Source organism: Bombina bombina, chromosome 7, assembly GCF_027579735.1.
Source record: "Bombina bombina isolate aBomBom1 chromosome 7, aBomBom1.pri, whole genome shotgun sequence".
NCBI classification, from domain to species: Eukaryota; Metazoa; Chordata; class Amphibia; order Anura; family Bombinatoridae; genus Bombina; species Bombina bombina.
In genome coordinates, this window is record NC_069505.1 from 11,434,328 (window position 1) to 11,456,145 (window position 21,818).

The window sequence follows — 21,818 nt, forward strand, 5'->3', positions numbered from 1 at the left end:
ATATAAACAGTATATAATATGTGTGTGAGTGCAGTAATGAGTATATAAATGGTATATAATATGTGTGGGTACAGTAAATGAGTATATAAACGGTATATAATATGTGTGGGTACAGTAAATGAGTATATAAACGGTATATAATATGTGTGGGTACAGTAAATGAGTATATAAACGGTATATAATATGTGTGGGTACAGTAAATGAGTATATAAACGGTATATAATATGTGTGTGGGTACAGTAAATGAGTAAGAGGAAAATTACAGCTAAACACAAACACAGCAGAAATGTAAAAACAGCCCTGGTCCTTAAAGGGACACTGAACCCAAATTTTTTCTTTTGTAATTCAGATAGAGCATCAGTTTTAAGCAACTTTCTAATTTACTCTTATTATCAAATGTTCTTCATTCTCTTGCTATCTTTATTTGAAAAAGAAGGCATCTAATCTTTTTTGTTCAGAACCGGCATCTAAACTTACATTCTTGCATTTCTAATAAAGATACCAAGAGAATTTAGAAAATTTGATAATAGGCGTAAAAGGAAATTTATGCTTACCTGATAAATGTATTTCTTTTACAATATGACGAGTCCACGGATTTCATCCTTACTTATGGGATTACGCCTCCTGGTCAGCAGGAAGTGGCAAAGAGCACCACAGCAGAGCTGTATATATAGCTCCTCCCTTCCCTCCCACTCCAGTCATTCAACCGAAGTTAGGAAGAAAAAGGAAAAGCCAAAGGTGCAGAGGTGACTGAAGTTTAACAAAAATAAATACCTGTTTTAGAAATGACAGGGTGGGCCGTGGACTTGTCATATCGTAAAAGAAATAAATTTATCAGGTAAGCATAAATTTCCTTTTCTTTAACAAGATATGACGAGTCCACGGATTTCAACCTTACTTATGGGATACAATACCAAAGCTATAGGACACGGATGAAAGGGAGGGACAAGACAGGAACCTAAACAGAAAGCACCACTGCTTGAAGAACCTTTCTCCCCAAAACAGCCTCAGATGAAGCAAAAGTATCAAATTTGGAAAATTTGGAAAAAGTATGAAGAGACGACCAAGTTGCAGCCTTGCAAATCTGTTCAACAGAAGCATCATTTTTAAATGACCATGAGGAAGCCACAGCCCTAGTAGAGTGAGCCATAATTCTTTCAGGAGGCTGCTGTCCAGCAGTCTCATATGCCAGAAGGATGATACTCTTCAGCCAAAAAGAAAGAGAGGTAGCCGTAGCTTTCTTGCCCCTACGCTTTCCAGAAAAAACAACAAATAATGAAGATGATTGACGAAAATCTTTAGTCGCCTGCAAGTAAAACTTCAGGGCACGGACCACGTCCAAGTTATGCAACAGACGCTCCCTTCTTAGAAGAAGGATTAGGACATAATGAAGGAACAACAATTTCCTGATTAATATTCTTATTAGAAACAACCTTAGGAAGGAAACCAGGTTTGGTACGTAAAACCACCTTATCAGAATGGAAAATAAGATAAGGTGAATCACATTGTAACGCTGAGAGCTCTGAAACTCTCCGAGCAGAAGAAATAGCAACCAAAAATAAAACCTTCCAAGATAACAACTTAATATCTATGGAATGCATGGGTTCAAATGGAACCCCTTGAAGAACATTAAGAACTAAATTCAAACTCCAGGGTGGAGCAATAGGTCTAAACACAGGCTTGATTCTGGTTAGAGCTTGACAAAAAGACTGAACGTCTGGAACATCTGCCAAACGTTTGTGTAGTAAAATTGACAAAGCAGAGATTTGTCTCTTTAAGGAACTTGCTGATAACCCTTTCTCCAATCCTTCGTGTAGAAAAGACAGAATACTGGGAATCCTAACTCTACTCCATGAGTAGCCCTTGGATTCGCACCAATAAAGATATTTACGCCATATCTTATGGTATATCTTTCTAGTAACAGGCTTACGTGCCTGAATCAAAGTATCAATCACCGAATCAGAGAATCCCCGCTTAGATAAAATCAAGCGTTCAATCTCCAAGCAGTCAGTTGCAGAGAAACTAGATTTGGGTGTTGGAAGGGTCCCTGAATGAGAAGGTCCTGCCTCAATGGAAGCTTCCACTGCGGCAGAGAGGACATGTCCACTAGATCGGCATACCAAGTCCTGCGAGGCCACGCAGGCGCGATTAGAATTACTGAAGCCCTCTCCTGCTTGATCCAAACAATCACCCGGAGAAGGAGAACAAACGGTGGAAACACATAAGCTAGGTTGAACGACCAAGGCACTGCCAAGGCATCTATCAGTTCAGCCGGAGGATCCCTTGACCTGGATCCATATCTTGGGAGCTTGGCATTTTGACGAGACGCCATCAGGTCCAATTCCGGTCTGCCCCATCTGAGAATCAGGGTGGCAAAGACCTACGGATGGAGTTCCCACTCCCCCGGATGAAACATCTGTCTGCTTAAAAAGTCCGCTTCCCAGTTGTCCACTCCTGGGATGTAGATTGCTGACAGATAACAAGAGTGAGCCTCTGCCCACTGAATTATCTTGGATACTTCTGTCATCGCTAAGGAACTCCTTGTTCCTCCCTGATGATTGATGTAAGCCACAGTCGTGATGTTGTCAGACTGAAAACGGATGAATTTGGCCGAAGCCAAGCCTGAAGTGCATTGAATATTGATTGCAAGTAGAGACTCTGACCGAGCCCACACACCCTGAGCCTTCAGGGAATTCCAGACCGCACCCCAACCTAGTAGGCTGGCATCCGTTGTCACTATCACCCATGAGGGTCTGCGGAATCACGTCCCTTGGGACAGATGATCCAGCGACAACCACCAAAGAAGAGAGTCTATGTCTCCTGACCCAGATCTATCTGAGGAGACAAATTTGCATAATCTCCATTCCACTGCCGGAGCATGCTCAGTTGTAGCTGTCTGAGATGAAAACGAGCAAACGGAATGATGTCCATTGCCGCCACCTTCAATCCAATTACCTGCATGCACTGAGCCACTGATGGCCAAGGATTGGACTGAAGGGCTCGGCATGTATTCAAAATCTTTAACTTTCTGACCCCTGTCAAGAAAATTTTCATGGATATGGAATCTATTATAGTTCCCAGGAAGAGAACCCTGGTCTGTGGAATTAATGAACTCTTTTCTAGATTCACCTTCCACCCGTGAGTCCTCAGAAAGGACAGAACCATGTCTGTATGAGATTTTGTCAGATGGTAAGAAGACGCCTGGATCAGAATATCGTCTAGATAAGGCGCCACTGCAATACCCTGCGGCCTGAGAACCGCCAGAAGGGACCCTAGAACCTTCGTGAAGGTCCTGGGTGCTGTGGCCAACCCGAAGGGAAGAGCCACAAACTGAAAATTTTTGTCCAGGAAGGCAAACCTTAGGAACTGATGATGATCCTTGTGGATAGGAATATGAAGGTATGCATCCTTCAAGTCCACGGTAGTCATATATTGACCCTCCTGGATCAATGGTAGAATTATTTGAATAGTCTCCATCTTGAAGGATGGGACTCTGAGAAACTTGTTTAAAATGGGTCTGAACGTTCCCTCTTTTTTGGGAACCACAAAAAGATTTGAGTAAAACCCCTGCCCCTGTACCAGTATTGGAACAGATTGAATTACTCCCATAGTAGAGAGGTCTTTTACACAACGTAAGAATGCCTCTCTTTTTATCTGGTTTACAGACAATCGTGAAAGAAGAAACCTCCCCCTTGGGAGAGAATTTTTTTAATTCCAGTTGATACCCTTGGGACACGATTTCTAGTGTCCAGGGGTCCTGAACATCTCTTACCCAAGCATGGGCAAAGAAGGAAAGTCTGCCCCCTACTAGATCTGGTCCCGGATTGGGGGCTGCCCCTTCATGCTGTCTTGGGAGCAGCAGAGGGCTTCTTGGTTGTTTACCTTTGTTCCAAGCCTGGTTGGGTCTCCAGACGGCCTTGGCTTGAGCAAAATTCCCTTCCTGTTTAGCGGAAGAGGAAACATGGACTCCTTTGAAGTTCTGAAAGGAACGAAAATTATTTTGTTTACCCCTCAGTTTAGCTGCTTTATCCTGAGGTAGGAGATGACCCTTACCTCCCGTAATGTCAGAAATTATTTCATTCAAGTCAGGCCCGAATAGGATTTTCCCTTTGAAAGGAATAGCCAAAAGCTTTGACTTAGATGACACATGAGCAGACCAAGTCTTTAGCCATAACGCTCTATGCGCTAAAATGGCAAATCCAGCATTCTTAGCCGCCAACTTGGCAATCTGAAAGGCGGCGTCCGTAATAAAAGAATTAGCAAGCTTAAGAGCCTTAATTCTATCTAAAATTTCTCTAAAGGAGTCTCAGTCTTAAGAGACTCTTCTAAGGCATCAAATCAGAAAGCCGCCGCAGTGGTAACTAGTACAATGCAGGCTGTCGGTTGTAAAAGAAAAGCCTGATGAATAGATAACTTTTTTAGAAGACCCTCCAATTTCTTATCCATAGGGTCTTTGAAAGCACAACTGTCCTCAATAGGGATAGCCATACGCTTAGCCAGGGTAGATATAGCTCCCTACACCTTAGGGACTGTTTGCCAAGAGTCCCGGACAGTGTCAGATATGGAATACATTTTCTTAAAATTAGGAGAAGGTGAGAACGGGATACCCAGTCTTTTCCATTCCCGCGTAATAATTTCTGAGATTCTCTTAGGAACCGGAAAGACATCAGAGTAAGCAGGCACCTCTAAGTATTTGTCCATCTTACACAATTTCTCTGGTGGTACCATAATAGAGTCACAGTCATCCAGAGTCGCTAAAACCTCCCAAAGCAACAGGCGGAGGTGTTCAAGCTTAAATCTAAAGGACATGACGTCCGAGTCCGTCTGAGGTAACACACTTCCCGAATCAGAAAGTTCCCCCTCAGACAGAAGTTCCCTGACCCCCAAATCAGATGCCTGTGAGGGTACATCGGAAATAGCCAACAAAGCATCAGAGGTCGCAGTATTCAAAGTGACTTCTGTCCTGCTGCATTTGCCCTGTAACACTGGCAACTTAGATAAAACCTCTGTAAGGGTAGATGACATAACTGCAGCCATATCCTGCAGAGTAAATGAAGTAGACGTGGTTGAAGAACCCGGCGTCGCCTGGGTGGGCGTTAAAGGTTGTGACGCTTGGGGAGAAAGTAGCGGCATACCCTGATTCTTATCAGACTGAGAAGCATCCTTAGGCACACTTTCCTTAAAGAAAATCCGCTCTTTACATTGTAAGGCCCTTTCAGTACATGAGGGACAAAAAGTAAGAGGGGGTTCCACAATGGCATCTAAACACATAGAACAAGTAGTTTCCTCAAGTTCAGACATGCTAAACAGACTAGCAATAGTAATAATAGTCGTTATTTACTTGAAATATTGAGCTCTGAAGTCAAATTACATAGACAAAAAATTTTGAACTAAAAAGTGTACTGCGCCTTTAAATAATAAAAGCGCAACAATTTTTCTGATATCTCAAAACGTTTGCAGCAATAAAAACAGTCTTTATGTGCCCAAAATAGCCTAACAATATTGCACCAATTTGCTTAGATATGCTATATATCAATTTAACTCGAATTTATCAGTTATAACAACTTTATATCGATTCAGGCCCCTGCACCTCGCCACAGCTCTGCTGCTGCGCCTACCTGCCCCCAGAAGACTCTGATTCTGCTTGAGTAGCTCCTAAGACTCTTCGTGTGTCAAAACAACTTAGGCCCCACCGGAGCTCAGGACCTTGCTCTCTATCCGATCCGGATGATACTGCGGGGCTGAGCGCGCAAAATTAGTCCCCGCCCACCGTGGGCATAACTCTAGCCTTACTGAGACCCGTATGGGTAGTTAGAAAAACAAACATTTCGGTTCCCAAATAAAATATAAAAGCCATGTGCCCCTCTTACATACACAAAAACAAACATGTTGCTCAATTACAAAGTGTAACTGCATGAGAAAAACTGCACTCAGGACAGTTATAATTATATGACAATGCCAGCCCTTAGCCAGCAACCACATCTCCCAGCGTTTAGCCCACACTGAATATACCTAAATGAAGTTCTTAGACATTTAGTATTTAACATAAAGGGAATTCCAGGTACACCATTTCCATACATATAGTGCATACTGATTACCCCTCCCCAGATAATAATGGGGAGGGGAATAATGTCAGCCTGTTCTGATGCATCAAGTCTCCCCAGAAAAAAATGACTGAACATACCTTAATGCTGCTTGTAGCATGACACAGTTCTCCACACTGAAGATGTTTCTTTACACTACCTTCAACTGCTCTGTGAGAACCAGCATGGATCTTAGATAACGTTTGCTAAGATCATCAACATCAGGGCAGAAAAATAAAATGTCTCCACTCCTCTTGGGAAGTTATAGACTGACAATTTCTCCCTGAGGAAAATAGTACTCACTGGCACCATTTTAAAATAAAAAACTTCTTGATTGAAGAATCTAAACTAACACCTCACTTTACCTCTTCCTATCACTAACACAGGGAAAGAGAATGACTGGAGTGGGAGGGAAGGGAGGAGCTATATATACAGCTTTGCTGTGGTGCACTTTGCCACTTCCTGCTGACCAGGAGGCGTAATCCCATAAGTAAGGATGAAATCCATGGACTCGTCATATCTTGTAAAAGAAATTAGAAAGTTGATTAAAATTCCATGCTCTATCTGAATCACAAAAGAAAAAATTTGGGTTCAGTGTCCCTTTAAGGGAAAGAAATTGAAAAATGTCCTTGTCCTTAAGGGGTTAAAGGGACATGAAACCCAAAAATGTTCTTTCATGATTCAGATAGAGAATACAATTTCAAACAACTTTCCAATTTACTTCTATTATTTAATGTGCTTCTTTCTCTTGTTATCCTTTGCTGAAAGGTATATCTAGGCAAGTTCAGGAGCAGCACAGAACCTAGGTTCTAGCTGTTGATTGGTGGCTGCATATATATACTGATTGTGATTGGCTCACCCATGTGTTCAGTTAGAAACCATTAGTGCGTTGCTGCTCCTTCAACAAATGATATAAAGAGAGTTCCACAGATTAGATAATAGAAGTAAATTAGAAAGCTGTTTAAAATTGTATTCTCTATCTGAATCATGAAATAATTTTTTGGGGTTTCATGTCCCTTTAACAAAAGATTTCAGTTTGACCAAGAAAATAAACCTCTTGAGTAAAAGTTCTATCAAACAGTGGTTTTCTTCAGGAGTAAATCCAGTCAGTTTCCCATGAACAATCAAGGATCATATAATGTACAACAATAAGACTAAACATAAACGTTTTACACATAACAGATCGTCTATTGATATAGATTGTAATAACTCATTAGTTTTCCCTACTCATTTTTATCTGAATTATAGGTTTGCTCTCATGTTCCTTTAGTAAAATAAGCTCTCACATACAGTTTCGTTTTGGTGTATGATTCCCAATAAAAAATCATGTCATGGAAGAGATCCAATCTTCCAACCTTTAGATAATGGAATCTTTCCATTAATAGGGTGTTAGCCACCAACTTTTTCCATTCTGCTTCTGTGGAAATATTTCAAGATTTCCCATTGGTCTGCAATCCTAATTCTCTCTCCCATCCCTTAACATAACCTGGGAGGCCATCGTCTCTACCATGCACTATTAATTTATATAGGGTAGATATCAGCTTTTTGGGTGGTGTAGATTTTATGCATATTTGTTCAAAGGTTGTGAGGTCACGTGTCAAGATATTTTTAAATTTGTGTGTACCAACAAAATGCAACATCTGATGATACCTAATTCAAGGTTTAAAGTAACCATTACCCAATTGCTCAATTTGGACCTTTGGTAGGGGTTTACCTTTATGAGTTACTAGGCATATGGGAATATAGTGTGAATATTTAGTTGGGTTTTCTATTTGCATTTTTGCCCCTGCCGGAAATTCTGCCAGATTAAGTAATGGTGTAAGTGGCGAGTATTTGGTTGTTATCAAAGGTTGTTTGCTGCTTAACTGTTTCCATCTATACTAGGGCAGCAATGTTAGGAAACAAAGCAAGGCCCACCGCACAAGTTCCTAACTGCTTTAAAGTCACCACTGCTCTACTGCAGAGATTGACGTGGACTACAGCTATACCCAAAAATATTGCTTGTAACAAAAAGAAGTCCAAATTTTCTTCAGACACCAAAACTTCACCTCCTCCATTGACAGAGGCAAAGAGAATGACTGGGGATTGTGGTTAGGGGAGTGACAACCTTTTAATGCCATTATGCCGTTCTATTCAGTCATAATTACACTGGGCTTTAGTGCCGTTATGACGAAATAGAACGTGATAACCATTGGCTGTCCTAAAGCCAACTCAGCTTCAGATGATGTGATCGCGGTCTGGAGGGCGTGCCTAGCGTCACAGGGACCCCCCTGACCCGATCCCATCATTGAAATCTTGTGATCGCGTGCATGATCAGAGGATTTTAATTTGTTTAAATCAGAAAATGTTTCCGATGTAGACAAATTAACCCTATCAAAGGGTTAACAGCTTTGCTGTGGTGCTCTTTGCCTCCTCCTGCTGGCCAGGAGTGATATTCCCCACTAGTAATTGGTGGCATTGTGGACTCTCCATATCTTAGGAAAGAAATATATAGTGATGGGGACATGGTCTGAGTACACAACTAGTATAATATATATTGTCTATAGGTATGCATACACAGCTGGGGTATATTGGCCACTTGTAAGCTGAATTGAACGCTTCCTCTGCGTTGGGAAACTGCAGACACCTGAAGGTTCTCTGTATGGGGGTTAGAGGGAGGCCTCAGCTTACAATAGCTCCAGAGCCTTGATGCTTGTATCTGCCTATGTAATATGGGGATCACCAGATAGAACAGCCATTGGCTGCACACTCAAATGGCCTATTTATAACTGTCCCTAATTGGCTACATCAGAGAATGTAAACCTAAGTTACAATAGGGCAGCTCCCATTGTTTTATAGACACTAAAACTTTACACTTATTGTGTCAATATTTAAGCATCTACCAAACCTTTATAAAATAAATCTACATGTGATTCAGACTGATTCTTTTAATGCATCATTCTATCATTTATTTAGCGTTTAATGTCCCTTTAATACATCCATGAAAGTGTTACATTAGTTCATATAGTAATGCTTCTATTGCAATGTTAGGCTGGCCCACTTGGATGAACTTGTTTAATGACAATTCTAGTGAACATCCAGTGTGTGTCATTTGACAATCTTGAAGTCCAGCGCCTTTAAAACCCTTAGAAAGCCAATGTGGGTGGGACTGCTCTGTACATCAGCCAAAAGAGGAAATGAAGGAGGCGGAGGAAAGACAACACCAATTAGTATTATAAAGCTTTTATTATAAAATATTTATACTTTCTTAAAAAAAAAAAAATTAAATATATATTTTTAATTGTAAACTAATATTTTTCATTGCAACATTCTTAGTCTAAAATGTACCACTACTTTAAACTATCGACCCTTCACTATTATGTGCCTTTAGATTTCAGCTTAGAGTCTAAAATCATCTAGGTGGTGTGCCCATTAGATAGGGGCTGGGAGAACAAGCCTAGATAATGCATCTTTATTTCACTATAAACCTTTAAACTAACCCCTGCATAGGTTAAATACACAGGTAAAGTGCTGACCAGGAGCCACAGAGCACTCAATGTCCTGAGCAGAAGCTGACCCAACCAGCAGCAGTAGATACAAAGCCAGGTCATGTAACTGCTGATTGGACTAGCATTAGTTCCTGCATCTCCCGAGTGACACTTTACCTATGTGTTTAAGTAATGTGTGGGTGTTATCAGTTGCAGGGTTTACAATAAAACAATTACATTTCCTCACTACAATGACCCTTTACACACTCGGAGGCAGCAGCACCCTTCGGTTTTGGTACAGTTGTGCTCAAGTCTCACTGTATATCGCCCTCTGTAGCATTAGTGACAGCGCCGTCTTGTGCAATAGCCGTCTATAGCCCTTAGTTCTTATACCGTGCATCTCCCCTGTAGCATTAACAATGTACCGTCTTGTGTAATAGTTGTCTATGGGCCCCTGAATTCTTGCAGGTGGTATTAGCTGCCCATTCATCTTGGCAAGATGCCTCTAGGTCATGTAAAGTCTTTGGTCGTCTTACATGAACCGCACGTCAGATCTCCCCAGAGTGGTTCGATATTAAAAGGGACATGAAATCCAAAAATTCTCCCATGACTCAGATCATATGATTTTAAACTTTTTTCGAATTTAGTTTTATTAATTTAGTGCAGAATTATATAACATGAGCTTAGCACCAGATTTCTTAAGTGAATGGTTAAATAGATCTCGCAAAGAAAACAGAAGACCACTCCTAGCTCTACCGAGTGGGTCTCTTTTCTTCTCCAAAGCGCATCACGGGCACGCCGTCTAGTCACAGCGTGTCCGATCGTACTATTAAACTTAATGTAGCTAGCTCCCGCGCCGGCTGCGATTAGACAGCGTGCCTGCGATGCGCATTGGAGAAGAAAAGACATTTGCTAGGTTTACTGGCCCTTTAAGTTAATTCCTATTAACACTCATCCTACAAATATAGGAATAGATTTATATAACATTTGATTAGTAAGCTTTACCAATACTCTATTTTTAAGTCTGGAGTTAGAAATGTGAACAGAGTTGGACGTGTAATGAGAGCATTGGTAAAGCTTACCAGTCACATGCAATCTATCCCATAGTGTTGTTCCCCATGATTAAACAATGCACTGTTTTTCCACGTTTGACACACGTTCTGTTAATTTCTTTGAGTTTTTAAAACTCAAGCAAATAAAAACTACTCCAAAATGTCTTGAGTTAGAGTTCTTCATAATTATAAAGAAACTATTGTAAATCATTCGTCTGTATTGCGCTTGAGAAACTGTCACATGACAAAAAAAAAAAAAAAAAAAAAAAAATATAGTATTGGGAAGTATTTGGAAAAAGAAAAAATATTGGTACTTGTACTGTCTTTTTAAAAAAAAAAAAAAGTATCGGTGCAACCCTACTTTCTATCATCCCGAACCAGTCTGCCCATTCTCCTCTGACCCGACATCAACAAGGCATTTTTGTCCACACAACTGCTGCTCACTGGATATTTTCTCTTTTTCTGAGCATTCTCTGTAAACCCTAGAGATGGTTGTGCGTGAGAATCCCAGTAGATCAGCAGTTTTTGATATACTCAGACCAGCTAGTCTGGCACCAACAACCATACCACGTTCAAAGTCACTTAAATCCCCTTTCTTGCCCATTCTGATGCTCAGTTAAAAATGTAGCAAGTTGTCTTCACCACGTCTAGATTACTAAATTTATTGAGTTGCTGCCATGCGATTGGCTGAAAAGCAATTTGTGTTACTAAGCAATTGAACAGGTGTACCTAATAAAGTAGCCGGTGAGTATGCGATAATAAAATGGGCTTTATATGATCACTATCCTTAAGAGACCATTTGGGCATGATCGTGAAATTTTGGCATTGATTTTGAAAGAGATTGATTTCTGTCAGGGTATACAAACTCGAGCACAACTGTAGTTCATTCAGAATCCATCCTGGTGATCTGGCAACAACTTTAGCTGCTCTTGTTGCTATGAGACTTCCCGACATCTTGCGTGTAGGGACGTACTGGCAGCTCAGGACACTTCATTGTCTTCATCTAATGGCGTCACCTGCAACAGACATTACAAGCGTAAGAACAAGCAAGGCTCTGCAGCATTACACAGAGCACTCAGACAGCGTGTGCCAGTGATTGAGGATAGAACCAGCCCAGAGGAAGAGCTGGCACCGAAGACATAGCACCGGGTAATAATCTACCTCCGTACATTACACACAGGGGTACAGGCAACGCCCTGCATGCCAAGAAATGGAGGGAAAGGGAAGCCTGGTAACAACCAGATCTACGTACATCAGCAGGTTTCCTATTTCAACACATTAAAAAAAAAAAAAAAAGGACCCTAAACACATTTCATGCACCTCCTAATCAAGGGAGCGGCCATTTTGAAACCTAAGTTACACTGCAGATATTTGAAAAAGTTACTGCACTTGTGCAAACACAGAGCACTAGAATGTAGTGAGAGCTTCAGTACAACATGACCACACACGTGACTAGAGGGAGATTATAGGCTTAGAAAATATATCTACTGTGTCACGTGCCTTTAACTTAAAGTGACATGAGGAATAAAATGTTCTTGTGATTCAGACAGGACATACACAGTCAAACATTTCTATTGTACTTATAGGAAGTTTGCTCGGTTCCCTTGGTATTGTTTGAGAGAGATACCTAGGTAGCATCTGGTGCACTACACGGCAGGAAATAGTGCTGCCCTCTAGTGCAAGACGTCTGCCATATAGTGCTCTAGAGCTTTCAGCAAAAGATACTAAGAATAAGCAAAACGTGATAGAAGTAAATTAGAAAGTGGTTTTAAAATGGCTGCTCTCAGCCGTGATCAGCAAGATCGATCTATTCCGTCTAACGCGACTTGTTTTGTGCAGTGTCACATCCGTAACGGGGCCCGAACTAAACAAATGACGCTCTATAGCACTGGTTTCCAAAACTGACCTCAGGCCTCTCTAACAGGACAGATTGTGAGGCACAGGTGAAATAATCAGCCGTTTAGTAAACTGTTATTTTACCCAAGGTGATCCTGAAGATCTGGCCTGTTGGGGAGGTTTGAAAACCAGGGGTCTATAGCATTCGATGCATTAAACACCGAGGTGTGAGTAAGACATACACTCTGCAATACACTTATTTATTCTGTCCTCTTTCTCTAATTTATTTAGTGTTAAAGGGAAACTAAAACTATTTCATTCAGATACAGCAGCAATTTTAAGCAACTTTCTAATTTACTCCCATTATCAATTTTTATTTGTTCTTTATTTGAAAATCAGTAATCTAAGCTTAGGAGCCAGCACATTTTTGGTTCAGCACCTGGGTAGCACTTGCTTATTGGTTTGCTAAATGAACCCACCAATAAGAAAGCACTATAAAAGGGTGCTGAACCTGAAATGGACTGGTTCCTTAGCTTTCATTCCTGTTTTTTTTCAACTAAAGATACCAAGAGAACAAAAAAGATTGATGAGTCATTTAGAAAGTGGCTGCTCTATCTGAATCATGAAAGAAAATATTAAGAGTTTAGAATCCCTTTAATGCCCCATTTAATGGACATGAAACAAATTCTCATGATTCACATGCAGCACAGTCTTAAAGGGAATGTAAAGTTTGAGGAATGAGTGCCCGGTTTTTAATAATCCTATTAAAAACATGGGCACTTTCATGCAAACTTTAAATTACACTGCTTTTGTTAAAATACAAAACTTTTCTTTCTGCAAGCCGCTCCAGCGCTTCTGCAGCCCGTCGCAAGCCTCATCTTGACGCCAGGAAAGACGATTCCGGCATCCTCCAATCACGGCATCGTCATTTCTGACGTCAGAGGCTTGAGATGGGCGGAGGAAGCACTTGCAGAAAGAAAAGCTAAGTATTAAAAAAAAAAAAAAAAGTGAAATTTAAATTGATGAATGAAAGTGCCCAGGCACTGATTCATCAAAATTTACATTCACTTTAAACTGTCAGAGCCCACCAAGGAATGCTTTATACCAAAAGATATCCATAGAACAAAGCAAATTAGATACACAGTTGTGCTCATAAGTTTACACACCCTGGCAGAATTTATGATTTCTTGGCCATTTTTCAGAGAATATGAATGGTAACACAAACTTCTTTCACTCATGGTTAGTGTTTGGCTGAAGCCTTTTATTATCAATCAACTGTGTTTACTCTTTAAATCATAACAGAAACTACCCAAATGACCCTGATCAAAAGTTTACACACCCCAGTTCTTAATACCGTGTATTGCCCCCTTTAACATCAATGACAGCTTGAAGTCTTTGGTGGTATTTGTGGATGAGGCTCTTTATCTTCTCAGATGGTAAAGCTGCCCATTCTTCCTGGCAAAAAGCTTCCAGTTCCTGTAAATTCTTGGGCTGTTTCGCATGAACTGCACGTTTGAGATCTCCCCAGAGTGATATTGAGGTCAGGAGACTGAGATGGCCACTCCAGAACCTTCACTTTATTCTGATGTAGCCAATGACAGGTCCAACTTGGCCTTGTGTTTAGGATCATTGTCATGTCGGAATGTCCAAGTACATCCCATACGCAGCTTCTGGGCTGATGAATGCAGTATGTTATCAAAAACTACTGGAGGAAAATTTGCATTCATCTTGCCATCAATTCTGACCAAATTTCCTGGGCCTTTGTAGCTCACACATCCCCAAAACATCAGCGATCCACCTCCATGTTTCACAGTAGGAATGGTGTACCTTTCATCATAGACCTTGTTGACTCCTCTCCAAATGTAGAGTTTACGGTTGTGGCCAAAAAGCTCAATTTTGGTCTCACTCTAAATGTTGTGCCAGAAGGTTTGAGGTTTTTCTCTGTGCTGTTTGGCGTATTATAAGCGGGATGCTTTGTGGCATTTGCCTGTAATGGCTTTCTTCTGGCAAGTTGACCATGCAGCACATATTTCTTAAAGTGCCTCCTTATTGTGCATCTTGAAACAGCCACACCATATGTTTTCAGAGAGTCCTGTATTTCACCTGAAGTCATTTGTGGGTTTTTCTTTGCATCCCGAACAATTTTCCTGGCAGTTGTGGCTGAAATTTTAGTTGGTCTACCTGACCGTGGTTTGGTTTCAACAGAACCCCTCATTTTCCACTTCTTGATAAGAGTTTGAACACTGCTGATTGGCATTGTCAATTCCATGGATATCTTTTTATATCCCTCTCCTGATTTATACAGTTCAACTACCTTTTCACGCAGATCCTTTGACAATTCTTTTGCTTTCCCCATGACTCAGAATCCAGAAACGTCAGTGCAGCACTGGATGAAAAATACAAGGGTATGTCAGGAGTCTAGAAACTCATTGACCTTTTATACACACTAATTACAAGCAAACAGATCACAGGTGAGGATGGTTACCTTTAATAGCCATTCAAACCCATTTGTGTCACCTTGTGTGCATGTTATCAGGCCACAATCACCAGGGTATGTAAACTGTTTTTTTAATCAGGGTCATTTGGGTAGTTTCTGTTGTCATTATGACTTAAACATAGTAAACACAGTTGATGGCTTCAGCCAAACACTGGCCATGAGTGGAAAAAAAAAATAAAAAAAATAATTGTCATTTATATTCTCTGGAAAATGGCCAAGAAATCATAAATTCTGCCAGGGTATGTAAACTTATGAGCACAACTGTATATAGTGTAGATGACATGGTCTGACTGCACAACTAGTATGAGATAGTTAGACACACAGTAGGTGACATGGTCTGACATAACGTGTATGAATACATACATAGTGCAGTCAGACCATGTCACCTACAAAATTACACACACATACTAGTGGTGTAGTCAGACCATGTGACCTGCACAATTTTGTATCTATATATTTTGTAGGTGACATGGTCTGACTACACGTGCATGTGTGTATAGTCAGACCATGTCACCTACAAAATACATAGATACAAAATTGTGCAGGTCCCATGGTCTGACTACACCACTAGTATAATATATACAGTATAGGTCACATGGTCTGACTACACCACTAGTATAAGATATACAGTGCAGGTCCCATGGTCTGACTACACCACTAGTATAATATATACAGTGCAGGTCACATGGTCTGACTACACCACTAGTATAATATATACAGTGCAGGTCACATGGTCTGACTACACCACTAGTATAATATATACAGTGCAGGTCACATGGTCTGACTACACCACTAGTATAGGTCCCATGGTCTGACTACACCACTAGTATAAGATATACAGTGCAGGTCCCATGGTCTGACTACACCACTAGTATAAGATATACAGTGCAGGTCCCATGGTCTGACTACACCACTAGTATAAGATATACAGTGCAGGTCCCATGGTCTGACTACACCACTAGTATAAGATATACAGTGCAGGTCCCATGGTCTGACTACACCACTAGTATAAGATATACAGTGCAGGTCACATGGTCTGACTGCACCACTAGTATAAGATATACAGTATAGGTCACATGGTCTGACTGCACCACTAGTATAAGATATACAGTATAGGTCACATGGTCTGACTGCACCACTAGTATAAGATATACAGTATAGGTCACATGGTCTGACTACACCACTAGTATAATATATACAGTATAGGTCACATGGTCTGACTACACCACTAGTATAAGATATACAGTATAGGTCACATGGTCTGACTACACCACTAGTATAAGATATACAGTATAGGTCACATGGTCTGACTACACCACTAGTATAAGATACAGTGCAGGTCACATGGTCTGACTACACCACTAGTATAAGATATACAGTATAGGTCACATGGTCTGACTGCACCACTAGTATAATATATACAGTATAGGTCGCATGGTCTGACTACACCACTAGTATAATATATACAGTATAAGTCACATGGTCTGACTACACCACTAGTATAAGATATACAGTATAGGTCACATGGTCTGACTACACCACTAGTATAATATATACAGTGCAGGTCACATGGTCTGACTACACCACTAGTATAATATATACAGTGCAGGTCACATGGTCTGACTACACCACTAGTATAAGATATACAGTATAGGTCACATGGTCTGACTACACCACTAGTATAATATATACAGTATAAGTCACATGGTCTGACTACACCACTAGTATAAGATATACAGTATAGGTCCCATGGTCTGACTACACCACTAGTATAATATATACAGTATAGGTCACATGGTCTGACTACACCACTAGTATAATATATACAGTATAGGTCCCATGGTCTGACTACACCACTAGTATAATATATACAGTATAGGTCCCATGGTCTGACTACACCACTAGTATAATATATACAGTGCAGGTCCCATGGTCTGACTACACCACTAGTATAATATATACAGTGCAGGTCACATGGTCTGACTACACCACTAGTATAATATATACAGTGCAGGTCACATGGTCTGACTACACCACTAGTATAAGATATACAGTATAGGTCCCATGGTCTGACTACACCACTAGTATAAGATATACAGTATAGGTCCCATGGTCTGACTACACCACTAGTATAATATATACAGTATAGGTCCCATGGTCTGACTACACCACTAGTATAATATATACAGTGCAGGTCACATGGTCTGACTACACCACTAGTATAATATATACAGTATAGGTCACATGGTCTGACTACACCACTAGTATAATATATACAGTATAGGTCCCATGGTCTGACTACACCACTAGTATAAGATATACAGTATAGGTCACATGGTCTGACTACACCACTAGTATAATATATACAGTGCAGGTCACATGGTCTGACTACACCACTAGTATAAGATATACAGTATAAGTCACATGGTCTGACTACACCACTAGTATAAGATATACAGTATAAGTCACATGGTCTGACTACACCACTAGTATAATATATACAGTATAGGTCCCATGGTCTGACTACACCACTAGTATAAGATATACAGTATAGGTCCCATGGTCTGACTACACCACTAGTATAATATATACAGTATAGGTCCCATGGTCTGACTGCACCACTAGTATAATATATACAGTATAGGTCCCATGGTCTGACTACACCACTAGTATAAGATATACAGTATAGGTCCCATGGTCTGACTACACCACTAGTATAAGATATACAGTATAGGTCCCATGGTCTGACTACACCACTAGTATAATATATACAGTATAGGTCCCATGGTCTGACTACACCACTAGTATAATATATACAGTATAGGTCCCATGGTCTGACTACACCACTAGTATAATATATACAGTGCAGGTCACATGGTCTGACTACACCACTAGTATAAGATATACAGTATAAGTCACATGGTCTGACTACACCACTAGTATAATATATACAGTATAGGTCCCATGGTCTGACTACACCACTAGTATAAGATATACAGTATAGGTCCCATGGTCTGACTACACCACTAGTATAATATATACAGTATAGGTCCCATAGTCTGACTGCACCACTAGTATAATATATACAGTATAGGTCCCATGGTCTGACTACACCACTAGTATAAGATATACAGTATAGGTCACATGGTCTGACTACACCACTAGTATAATATATACAGTGCAGGTCACATGGTCTGACTACACCACTAGTATAAGATATACAGTATAAGTCACATGGTCTGACTACACCACTAGTATAATATATACAGTATAGGTCACATGGTCTGACTGCACCACTAGTATAAGATATACAGTGCAGGTCACTTGGTCTGACTACACCACTAGTATAAGATATACAGTGCAGGTCACTTGGTCTGACTGCACCACTAGTATAATATATACAGTGCAGGTCCCATGGTCTGACTGCACCACTAGTATAAGATATACAGTGCAGGTCACTTGGTCTGACTACACCACTAGTATAAGATATACAGTGCAGGTCACTTGGTCTGACTACACCACTAGTATAAGATATACAGTGCAGGTCCCATGGTCTGACTACACCACTAGTATAAGATATACAGTATAGGTCCCATGGTCTGACTACACCACTAGTATAATATATACAGTATAGGTCCCATGGTCTGACTACACCACTAGTATAATATATACAGTATAGGTCACATGGTCTGACTGCACCACTAGTATAATATATACAGTATAGGTCCCATGGTCTGACTACACCACTAGTATAATATATACAGTGCAGGTCACATGGTCTGACTACACCACTAGTATAATATATACAGTATAGGTCCCATGGTCTGACTACACCACTAGTATAATATATACAGTGCAGGTCACATGGTCTGACTACACCACTAGTATAAGATATACAGTATAGGTCACATGGTCTGACTACACCACTAGTATAAGATATACAGTATAGGTCCCATGGTCTGACTACACCACTAGTATAATATATACAGTGCAGGTCACATGGTCTGACTACACCACTAGTATAATATATACAGTATAGGTCCCATGGTCTGACTACACCACTAGTATAATATATACAGTATAGGTCCCATGGTCTGACTACACCACTAGTATAATATACACAGTATAGGTCCCATGGTCTGACTACACCACTAGTATAATATATACAGTATAGGTCCCATGGTCTGACTACACCACTAGTATAATATATACAGTATAGGTCCCATGGTCTGACTACACCACTAGTATAATATATACAGTATAGGTCACATGGTCTGACTACACCACTAGTATAATATATACAGTATAGGTCCCATGGTCTGACTACACCACTAGTATAATATATACAGTATAGGTCACATGGTCTGACTGCACCACTAGTATAATATATACAGTATAGGTCCCATGGTCTGACTACACCACTAGTATAATATATACAGTGCAGGTCCCATGGTCTGACTACACCACTAGTATAATATATACAGTATAGGTCACATGGTCTGACTACACCACTAGTATAAGATATACAGTATAGGTCCCATGGTCTGACTACACCACTAGTATAATATATACAGTGCAGGTCACATGGTCTGACTACACCACTAATATAAGATATACAGTATAGGTCAGTATAATATATACAGTGCAGGTCCCATGGTCTGACTACACCACTAGTATAATATATACAGTATAGGTCACATGGTCTGACTACACCACTAGTATAAGATATACAGTATAGGTCCCATGGTCTGACTACACCACTAGTATAAGATATACAGTGCAGGTCCCATGGTCTGACTACACCACTAGTATAATATATACAGTGCAGGTCACATGGTCTGACTACACCACTAGTATAATATATACAGTGCAGGTCCCATGGTCTGACTACACCACTAGTATAATATATACAGTATAGGTCCCATGGTCTGACTACACCACTAGTATAATATATACAGTGTAGGTCACATGGTCTGACTACACCACTAGTATAATATATACAGTGCAGGTCCCATGGTCTGACTACACCACTAGTATAAGATATACAGTATAGGTCACATGGTCTGACTACACCACTAGTATAAGATATACAGTATAAGTCACATGGTCTGACTACACCACTAGTATAATATATACAGTATAAGTCACATGGTCTGACTACACCACTAGTATAATATATACAGTATAAGTCGCATGGTCTGACTACACCACTAGTATAATATATACAGTGCAGGTCACATGGTCTGACTACACCACTAGTATAATATATACAGTATAAGTCACATGGTCTGACTACACCACTAGTATAATATATACAGTGCAGGTCACATGGTCTGACTACACCACTAGTATAATATATATTGTGTGTAACTCACAGGCCTAGACATAACTGAATCTTCTAGGTAAATATAAACAATAAGCGCACAGCAGAACTATGTAAATAAAGAGCATTATGCACACAAACAGGTAATTACTCACCGCCAGCAGGAGATAGAGAGAGACAACCAGGCCAAGCAGCGCCTTATATAGCCCAAACTAAACCCCACCCACCGCAGGAAGTCTCAGCCAATCGCTTGCTGCTGCGAGACGTATTCAACTACAGCGCTATAACGGCGTTTTACCAATATGGCCGCTCATAGCTTCAGTCCGCACTAAAGAAAGTCTCAGCCAATCGTGTGCGCGAGATTAGTTTACAGAAGCTGCATTCCTTTACCATTATGGCCGCTAATGACTTCAGTTCTCACTCATTATTCAGTTTCATTAGGGCGCTAGGTAGCAGACGTTGTTGTCAAGAAAGCCTCCATATGTTATATTTTAGGGTGGGAATGGTTACGTTTGGTCACATGACTTGCATGCATTGCGTAAGTTGGCATGTAGTTTAGTGGGCGTGCATCAAAGGGACGCGCTCAGAAGACGTAAACAACCGGGAACCAATCGGCTGATCTCTCCTATGTACATTACTGTAAAGCAGCGCGAACATGACGTCACCAAAATGGCGATTAACGACAACAAGATGAATTGCACTGTTTAATGTTATAGCAGACATCTTCTCAAGTCTCCCTGATTGTAATAGCGGCTCCCTGATTGTAATAGCGGCTCCCTGATTGTAATAGCGGCTCCCTGATTGATTGTAATAGGGGCTCCCTGATTGTAATAGCGGCTCCCTGATTGATTGTAATAGCGGCTCCCTGATTGTAATAGCGGCTCCCTGATTGTAATAGCGGCTCCCTGATTGTAATAGCGGCTCCCTGATTGTAATAGCGGCTCCCTGATTGTAATAGGGGCTCCCTGATTGTGACAGCGGCTCCCTGATTGTAATAGGGGCTCCCTGATTGTAATAGCGGCTCCCTGATTGTAATAGCGGCTCCCTGATTGTGACAGCGGCTCCCTGATTGTGACAGCGGCTCCCTGATTGTGACAGCGGCTCCCTGATTGTAATAGCGGCTCCCTGATTGTAATAGGGGCTCCCTGATTGTGACAGCGGCTCCCTGATTGTAATAGGGGCTCCCTGATTGTGACAGCGGCTCCCTGATTGTAATAGGGGCTCCCTGATTGTGACAGCGGCTCCCTGATTGTAATAGCGGCTCCCTGATTGTAATAGCGGCTCCCTGATTGTAATAGCGGCTCCCTGATTGTAATAGCGGCTCCCTGATTGTAACAGCGGCTCCCTGATTGTAATAGCGGCTCCCTGATTGTAATAGCGGCTCCCTGATTGTAATAGCGGCTCCCTGATTGTAATAGCGGCTCCCTGATTGTAATAGGGGCTCCCTGATTGTGACAGCGGCTCCCTGATTGTAATAGGGGCTCCCTGATTGTAATAGCGGCTCCCTGATTGTAATAGCGGCTCCCTGATTGTGACAGCGGCTCCCTGATTGTGACAGCG

The 21,818-nt window shown here is 40.9% G+C and overlaps 1 long non-coding RNA gene and 1 other non-coding gene across 3 annotated transcripts; both read right to left on the bottom strand.

Moving 5' to 3' along the window:
* Positions 1–9,289: 9,289 nt before the first annotated feature.
* LOC128665758 (uncharacterized) lies at positions 9,290–20,800 on the bottom strand. 2 transcript variants are annotated; one of them, XR_008403179.1, is made up of 2 exons: positions 20,649–20,800; positions 9,290–11,618 (listed from the first exon to the last, which is right to left on the bottom strand). It is a non-coding gene; the product is annotated as an uncharacterized LOC128665758 (long non-coding RNA). The 2 variants fall into 2 exon arrangements; XR_008403180.1 differs by lacking the exon at positions 20,649–20,800 and adding an exon at positions 20,414–20,603.
* On the bottom strand, positions 11,685–11,819 carry LOC128637114 (small nucleolar RNA SNORA57). Its single transcript, XR_008398979.1, has one exon. It is a non-coding gene; the product is annotated as a small nucleolar RNA SNORA57 (small nucleolar RNA).
* Positions 20,801–21,818: the final 1,018 nt, after the last annotated feature.